The following is a 9,005-nucleotide window of genomic DNA, read 5'->3' as shown; positions in this document are numbered from 1 at the left end:
TCCCCTACATCATTCTAAAGTTAACCATAAACAACAGACATCACACACACATTTGACACTAACATTTCCACACTAACTGCTAACAAGAGGCAGCCGGTGTGTGTGTGTTTCTTTGAGAGAGAGCTAATAAAATTTAGTTCCTATTTACAACTTGCAACATTTTTTAATGGTTCCTCACCCAGAAAATTTCTGAGGCCCTGCAGATCCAATATTGTTTAAAAACGTGTGCTCTTTCATGTGCCAAATCCAGGGAGTTTTCTTCCAAGCAATCCAAGTAACTATGCAGTTACAAAACTCAACATGTTTAACTTAATGAGTTTATATTGACCTGGGCCTGATGTCCAACTTCACTAATTCAGAGGCTGTGGCTTTTGCCATGTTCTGAAAAGAAAAACCTGGTAAGTGGATGCTTTATATTATTCTACACTCCATTTTCCAGGTCTGCCAGGTCAGACCCCAACTCACTCCATGCACTCACTCCATGCACTCACTCCATGCACTCACTCCACTGCCTCTCGTCTGCTATCCTCCGCCGCACACCTTCCCTCCTCTCCCGATCCGCCGGGCTCATGTTCTCCGCCTTAAGGAGAGGCGAAAACCAAACCGAAGCCTCTGCAGCAGCGGGTTCCTGCGTGGGGCCCTGCACCCGCACCGACGGCTCGCGTCGGGCCCGGTTCTCTCTTCCGCGCTTCTCACCACGGGACTTCCCCCTCCAGGGATGGGGCTGGGGAAGAAGAAAAACATTGGCCCGTACGGGGATCGAACCCGTGACCTTGTCGTTATTAGCACCACGCTCTAACCGACTGAGCTAACCGGCCCACGGCAGCGCTCTCGCCGTGTAGCAGCCCAACCCCGACGCCGGAAGCACGACCCTGCCCCACCAGCATCCCGAGGGGTGAGTACCGCTCCATCGCGGCTTGGTGATGCCCTGCCTGCGGCACCGGCTGCGCTTCGTGACACAGACCCACAGAGCCCTGCCTGTCGGGGGGTTTGTGCTGCCTGGGAGTAGCAGAGCCTCCAGCCTGGGACAGGGACAACAGCACAGAACTTGTTCCCACTGACGACAGGGAGGCAACAGAGGAGGCTTCGGGGTAAGGACATACAGGCTCTGTCCCTGGAGGTTTTCCAGGCAGCTTGGGCCAAGCCCAGAGCAGCTTCCATGCCAGCCCTCGCATCTGAACGGGATTTTGGGCAAGACATCTCCTGAGGTTCCTCCTTTCCAGAGTTATCCCATGACCTGAGCAAAATTCAGTACAGTCTGCAGCAGGAGGGAGCCTACGAGCAGACCCGTTGTCCTTCGACAAACCAGGGACCAGGCAGGGTTGACCAGCATCTACTGAAGTTCACCCAGCAGTACAGTTGAATGAACCTGAGCCTTGTCGTGGTTTAAATCAAGTCCCCCAACTCCCGGAGAGTTAGGAAGGAGAATCCAAAGAATGTAGCCCCCACGGATTGAGATAAGAACGGTTTAATTGCTAAGGCATAACACAAAACCCCTACTGCCATTTACTACTACAAATAATAATGATACAGCAAACAGCAAGTGAAGAGAATACAACACCTCACCAGCCACCAACCCACAACTCACTCCACCCTGCCTGGCCGAGCACCATGTGCTCCCTCCTCCATTTTCCTCCAGAGCTCACCCCTCCAGCCCTTCTCTTTCCCGGTATGCATCCTGGGCATCACGTGCTATGGTATGGAATACCTCATTGTCTAGCCTGGGTCAGGTGCCCTGTCTCTCCTTCCTCCCGGACTCCCCTCCTCCACCTGGCTGGAAAAAAAAAAGCCTTGAATAAAAACACCCTCAAAACATGCTCAAACCATGACAAGCCTATAAGCACTTACCTTCCCTGGAAGAATATAACAAGACAGGGAAGAGCTAGTTATAATCCCTTTTTATCCCTATTTTGTCTTACATAGTCAAAGGTTTCCATTTTTAAAAATGTTAATTTTCTTGTCTTAGAATGTAATAAAAGACAAATAAGTAAATAAATAAAAACTAAGCTTTTCAAATGCTTGATCTTCTTGGCAGAGTTCATTATAGAGAAGTTCAGTAGTATCTGTATCACAGCTTGGGATCAAAAAGACTGACTCAGGATCAGTGGGATGTTTTTTATAGTCCATACTCAGCCTTGCAGCCAGTGCCCCTGCACACACTTCTTTTTGCTTTACTCATGCCATCAGTTCACCTTTACTGCTGTTAGCCCATCTGCTAGCAGCACCTTCCACAAAGATCCAGTAAATTCCTGTTATAAATTGAGACCACAACGGATCATAATCCAATTAGAATTTTATTAATTATAGCAAGTAGAATATGAGCAAAGACAGCGCTGGACGGCAGGGGAGTCTGCGCTCCGCCTACTGCCGTACTGAGCAGTTCAAAAAGCCCTCCCTTATACATCTTTTACTTCCGTGTTCATGACGTAGTTGAGGTACTCTGCGCATGCTTCAGCTGTTGCTAGGGGGTCGACTTCTGCCTCCCGGTGGTCGGTGAGGCCGAAGTAAGAAGTCTTCCTCCTTTGTTCCATAGTTGACCCTTCATTTATGTCCTTATATGGAGTGGTTTGTCTTATTTCTGCCAGTTCCTGGAACATCTTGCAAGCCAGTTTCTGTAACACCTTGTGGTCATCTTATGTTTGCATAAACGGTTTCTGGTTTAATTGGTGTAAGCGATTGTGGTTTAATTGGTGTAAGCGATTGCGGTTATCTTATCTTGCATAAACTGTGTCCGTTAACTGTGTGCATAAGCAATTTCATATCTTTTGTTGTCTAACCTTTATATTGGGCTTAACATATATATACCTAACATATATCTTAATAAACAATACCTTATTCTTTAGTTTTTCACAATCCCCCCTTTTTCTTTTTATCCTATTATTGTTTATTAGATGCTGCTTTCATCCTCAGCACTGCAAATAAACCTTTTTCCACAATCCCAACATTTATCAGAACACTCACAGGGTAATACCTCACAATTACAATCAGTGTAGCCCCTACGTGGCATAATATATTCACAACAATCTTCATCCTCATCAATAGATACATTTTTATAATTTGCCCCAGACCTCATAGTTAAAATAAGCAGTTTAGCTATGTCAAATCGTTCCCTAATAAAGTGTAAAATATATAGCATAATATACAAGGCCCAAATATAAGTCCCAAAATCAACATGATAAGCGGTCCTGCTAAAGTGGACAACAAAGTGGTTAGCCAAGGTGAAACATTAAACCAGTTTTCATACCATGACCTGCCCGCCTCACGATATTTCTTACGTTGATCTAACCTTTTCCGGAGTTCAGACATGGTGTCCTGGACTACTCCAGTATGGTCAGCCAAAGAACAACATTCTTCATTGAGAGCTACACATAACCCTCCTTCTTTTAAGAACAATAGATCTAATCCTAAACAGCAATCACTAAGATTAAATTTTCCACAGACCACTCCTTCTTGAGCCAACAGGTCATCTAAAACCACACGATTCTGATATATTGCAGTTTTCATTTTAGTATTTTGCTTTGCAATTATTCCTAATACATTTTCTGTTTTATTTACTACTATTTCTACCACAGCTTGTGACCTTATAATTTTATTCAACATCCATATAGGAGTTCTGTATCCCCAGGATGCATCTTCGGCCCAAGTTGCCAAATCATAATAGATTATTCATTCAGGTGGCCACTCATTGTCTTTCCATTTTGTAACTCTCTTTTATATTGTTTTCTCCTTAATAAGAAGAAAATAGGTCTGATCATTCCTAATATACATGAACCTGTCCAATTTTGGGGTAAAAGTGCAAAAGTTATTTTACCACAGATTCAATAATATCCATTTGGAGTAGGCCAACTGTTTGGTATGTTAGTTCCATTAGTCCAGTTACTGAATTGGTGATTTATTTCTATGGGATTTCCCCATCTTCCCCAGTCTTTCTTTGCTCTCTTCCACATATAACCCCCTTCACAAAGTAAATTTCCTATTGGTTTTACACCATTTTCTAAATTTTTCCAACAACTTTTTCAGATTATATCCGTTTGCAAGATCCATTGTTGTCTCCTTTTGTTTCCTTTTCGATTTTTCCAGATTGTAGGGTCGCTTGTATTACTCTCCATTGCCTCCCAGGCCCATCTCTTTCCCTGGTTAGTTCCCCTACAAACATAGCAGTTAGTTACATTCAATGCTTTAGATATATTTTCAGCAAGATTTACAAGGAGATTTTTAGCAACTGTGAGAATTTCATATTGGACTCCAGTTTTTTTTGATCTTAATACTAATAATCACAGCTGGGTCTTCCCCAGTTCCATATATTTTAAGTCCAATTTTAGTTACTTGCTTCTGTTTCCTTTTTTTTTTTTTTTTTTTTTTTTTTTTAAAAACTATGGGAGTTAAATTTATTGGATTGCAGGCACGGGTTGTACAGTTATTGTTTGTTTGCATTCTTGCTATTGAAGCTTGTAAAGTCTTACACTGATAATCACATCCCTAGCCTGCAGTATTCCAGCATACACAAGACCATCCTTTTCTTCCACAGAGGTGTGATGACTGATACCTAGCTGTTTGATTAGGTACATAATCAGGATTTATATGACATTGGTATCCACCTGGGCAAATATATTTTGGTTGGCTACTGTAGTACTGCCTCCACTCTGAACTTCCACTATTAGTTTAAATCATCATCTATAATATCACATGCATCAAAAATTATTGACAGTGAGGTACTCAAATTGGTTATAACTTCATTATAACTTATTCCAATTAATCTTCCTTCTGAATTTGTTCTCACTGAGTTTGATTGTATATGCAACTGCCTGTTTTTGTTCCTTTGCATTCATAAAAGGTGTGGTAGATCAGCATTTGAGAGGTTACTCTCCCTTGTCTAGTTGTGGTAATGCATTCACTACAGTTGTTGTGAATGATTTTAGAAGCCACGGCATTTTCCCATATGGTTCCTATCAGAACCGACACCAAAAGAGGTCCGGTCAGGATCATAGTGCTCAGCGGTCACAGCCCCAGGGGTTGCAGCCCTCGGCAGACCTTTTCAGCTGCAGCACCGACTCCCTCCGGTCTTGCCCTCTCTGGTAGGTTAAAGGTACATTCCCCGTCGGCTACTATGACAGTAGTATTTGACCCACAACAACTGTTCTAACGAAGTGGTAATTTCACACTGAATGCAAAAAGAACATTAATTGATTTCTCAAAAATTGTTCATGGTCTCTCCTATGAGTAATAATATGCTTCAAACAATTGGGACACTTGGCTCTAATATACAAATTGCAGTGTTTGCATATAGGAGGACATGGACTAACACTGGCACTTATCCTATGGTTTCTTAAAATAATTTCAACTATATCTTCATTTCCCATATCAGATTTACAGGAGTCAATATGAATTCTCTCAGTTACTTATCCAAGTCCTCTTGAGGGTCAGCTTGGCGTCTCTGGGTTCAGTCACAACTTTCCATTCCTTTATGGGTCCTTTTACTCGAGACGCATGTGTCCACCTTTTTCAGCAGCTCTTATCGCCGTTTCTGTAGTTAAAAGAACAAGAAATGGTTCCTCCCAACGAGGGGATAAACTCTCTTCTTTTCAGCTTTTATGTAATTCTAGTTCTAATTCATTCACTGCAGCTGCCCCATGGCACTCCCCTCCAGGGCAGTCTCACTTCCAGGGTCCAGATTCCCCATAGCACACACACAGATCCGGTTCCACAGAAGAGCCTACTCCCCCACCTCTGTTCAACATTCCTTCTCCACCAGTTTTAAAGCAACCGCTTTCTTTTTATCCACTTTCCATGTTTCCTCCTTTACTCCCAGTCCACATTTATCCAACAACCCTTCAGTCCCATCTATCAACATGTCTGTTTTGATACAAGGAGGCACAAAATGTAATCAGTAATGTAAATGTAATCAGTTCTTAAGTAATGATAAGTTTGATGGCTTTGTAATGAAAAGTAACCGTTTTGCCTGAAGGCAGTTTCAGGTCCTTGTCTGCTCAGTACAAAAGGTGTGAGAAAAACAGAATGGAAAACGATCAGGGGGTGGGTAGCACCTGGGACTAGCTGATGGCCAGGATGGCAGTAGTTAAAACCTATTGATAAGTAAAAGAACAGGATGATTGCTATATCTGTAATGTTAATTAAGCTGGGAACCACCATCATATTTTGTATGAATGCGGGAAACTTTCTGGAAATGATGTAATGTTCTCAGTGACCATATAAGGATGACCTGTAGAGCAATACGGGGACACACGTTAGGAGGAGCTATCCCCCGTGTCTCCCGGCGCCGTAATAAAGAATACCTGCTTGTCAACTTGAAACTCTGTTGGCGAGTTTGTTCATGGAGTTTTCTCCGAATCAATTTGGCACCCCAGATGAGACCCTCTCTGCTCGGCTGCAGGACCCGCTGAGGACAGGGCTCCCTAGGGCCCTCGGGAGTTTTTCCTGGAGGGACCCCTCGACTCATTCGGATCACTGCGGGAGCAGACAAGGACCATCTTCAGAAAAGGTATTCTTTTATATTTTAAGGGGGGATCCTGCAAGACGCAGTGGCAGAAGGCGTCTTGTAGAAGGCATTGTGTATTGGTTTGGTAAGCGTACGCATGGTGAGGAAGCCTTCCGTAAATCGAGATAGGAAATCTCGTGGGTAAAGGCGTATACCCGGCTGCTACCGTCCGTTTGGTATACACCCACAAGAAGCAGTGGGCATCTTGTGGTTTGGGTTATGCAAGACGCAGTGGCAGTAGGCGTCTTGTAGAAAAGGTTTTTACCGGTATACAATCACAAGAGGCAGTGGGCATCTTGTGGTTTGGGTCATGCAAGACGCAGTGGCAGTAGGCGTCTTGTAGAAAAGGTTTTTACCGGTATACAATCACAAGAGGCAGTGGGCATCTTGTGGTTTGGGTCATGCAAGACGCAGTGGCAGTAGGCGTCTTGTAGAAAAGGTTTTACCAGTTTACAATCACAGGAGGCAGTGAGCATCTTGTGGTTTGGGTCCGCAAGACACAGTGGGTGTCTTGTACAAAAGGTTTTACGCACGAGAGGCAGCGGGCGCCCTGTGGTTTACAGACACAGGGGGCAGTGGGCATCTTGTGGTTCGGGTCCGCAAGGCACAGTGTACAAAAGGTTTTACGCACGAGAGGCAGCGGGCGTCCTGTGGTTTACAATCACAGGAGGCAGTAGGCATCTTGTGGTTAAGGTCCTACAAGACACAGTGGGTGTCTTATAGAAAGTCCTGCAAGACACAGTGGGTGTCTTATAGGAAGGGTTTTGGATTTTACTGGTATTTGACTTCTATTGTGGCTTATTACAGTTGTGATTTTGGTCTTGTGATTTTTGGTATTGGTGACAGACTACTATAAATGTGTCTCTGTTTCAAGTATTGTAACTGTGGAGTGTCTATTCTGTGGCTTGTTATAGTGATGATTTTCGTCTTGTGATGTTAGTGTTGGCAGCAGGTTATAACTATTAATTGTTTGATACGATTTTAGTCTTTGTCTCAAGTGTTGCAGCTGTGTGGAGTGTGTGTGTGGGATCCCGTGTGTGTGTGTGTGTGTGAATGCGAGATTGATAATGGGAAATCAGCAGAGTGGAGAAATCTTGAAAAAGAGTCCTTTAGGGTGCATTTTGGCCCATTGGAAAGAACTGGGAGGGTCTTCTGGGGGCTCGCTAAATAAGAAAACATTGGTAAAATATTGTAACCAATGGTGGCCTTTGTATAGTTTGGAAGATCAGGAAAAATGGCCTAAAAATGGAACTTTGAATTATGATACATTGTTACAATTAATGTTGTTTTTGAGGCGGCAGGGAAAATGGGATGAAGTAGTGTATGCAGATATGTTTTTCACATTGCGAAACCACCCGGAATGGCAGAAAAGATGTGGAATTAATATACCACCTTCAGATCCTTTAATTTTAGCCTTAGAAAAAGAAAGGAAGCAGGGTGGGAATAGGTTGGAAAGATGCTGTTCTGGTCGTGATATTGGGGAACTGTGTTTGAAACTCAAGAAAAGAGCTGAGGGTAGCATGGTTGGGGACAGAATGGAGGATTACATTTCTCCAAGGATACCATATCAGAGATCACCTCCGATTCAGGAGGAACCCTCTGACTCGGATAAAGAGCAAGAACAAAGAGTAGAAAAAAATTCCTTCACTCCTGTTGCCGCCCGTATCCGTAATAAAGCTAAGACTGTCCTGCAAGCCCCTCTTAGGGAAGCAATGGGGCCGGAAGGGCGTACCAGGATAAAAGTAAACTTCACTTTGGGAGATTTGGATAATTGGAAACAGATTGCAAAAAACTATCGAAATGACCCCATAGGAGTAGCTAAGAAATTTGAGATGCTTGTAAAAAGTCAGGATCCTGACTGGAAGGATATAGATGTAATATTGGATGCATTAACAGAGAGAGAAAAACAACTGGTTATAAAAACTGCTTGTACTCAGATAAATGCTCAAATTACTGCAGGGGCAACAACTGGGAGGGTTGAAGATCACATCCCCCTTGTAGCTCCAAACTGGGATTATAATGATGCTGGAGATTATGCATCTCTAAAGAGATATCAAAATTGGATTAAATATGGGCTTGAGAATGCGATACCTAAAGCAGTAAATTGGTCAATGCTATTTGAAATAAGACAGGAGCCAAAGGAGTCACCAACAGAGTTTCTGGATAAACTCAGAGAAACTATGCGAAAATGCACCACAATGGATCCTTCCTCAGAGGAAGGTAAATTACAGCTTGCAAATTCCTTTGTGGGGCAGTCATCAGAGGATATCCGGCGAAAGCTCCAAAAATTATCTGGGACTGACATAAGAAACATAGAAAAATTATTGGAAGTGGCTTGGAAAGTATACAGGAATAGAGAATAAGTAAAAGACAGGAAATTAGGAAAGGTTTTGACAACGGCCACAGTTGCAGCATTGGAACAAGTGAATGGTGAATATAGTGGGATGAGAGGTAGAAGGCGTGGCCAGGTAATGGTGATGAAGGGTAGAGGGAGGGGTTATAGAAGGAC

The 9,005-nt window shown here is 43.3% G+C and overlaps 1 non-coding gene across 1 annotated transcript; it reads right to left on the bottom strand.

Moving 5' to 3' along the window:
• Nucleotides 1-744: 744 nt before the first annotated feature.
• Nucleotides 745-818, bottom strand: TRNAI-AAU (transfer RNA isoleucine (anticodon AAU)). The gene has a single exon. It is a non-coding gene; the product is annotated as a tRNA-Ile (tRNA).
• Between the last annotated feature and the right edge of the window lie 8,187 nt (nt 819-9,005).

This window comes from Melopsittacus undulatus, chromosome 8 (assembly GCF_012275295.1).
Source record: "Melopsittacus undulatus isolate bMelUnd1 chromosome 8, bMelUnd1.mat.Z, whole genome shotgun sequence".
Classification (NCBI taxonomy): domain Eukaryota; kingdom Metazoa; phylum Chordata; class Aves; order Psittaciformes; family Psittaculidae; genus Melopsittacus; species Melopsittacus undulatus.
Note: the sequence above shows the minus strand (reverse complement) of the source record. Positions and strands in the feature narration are given on the sequence as shown.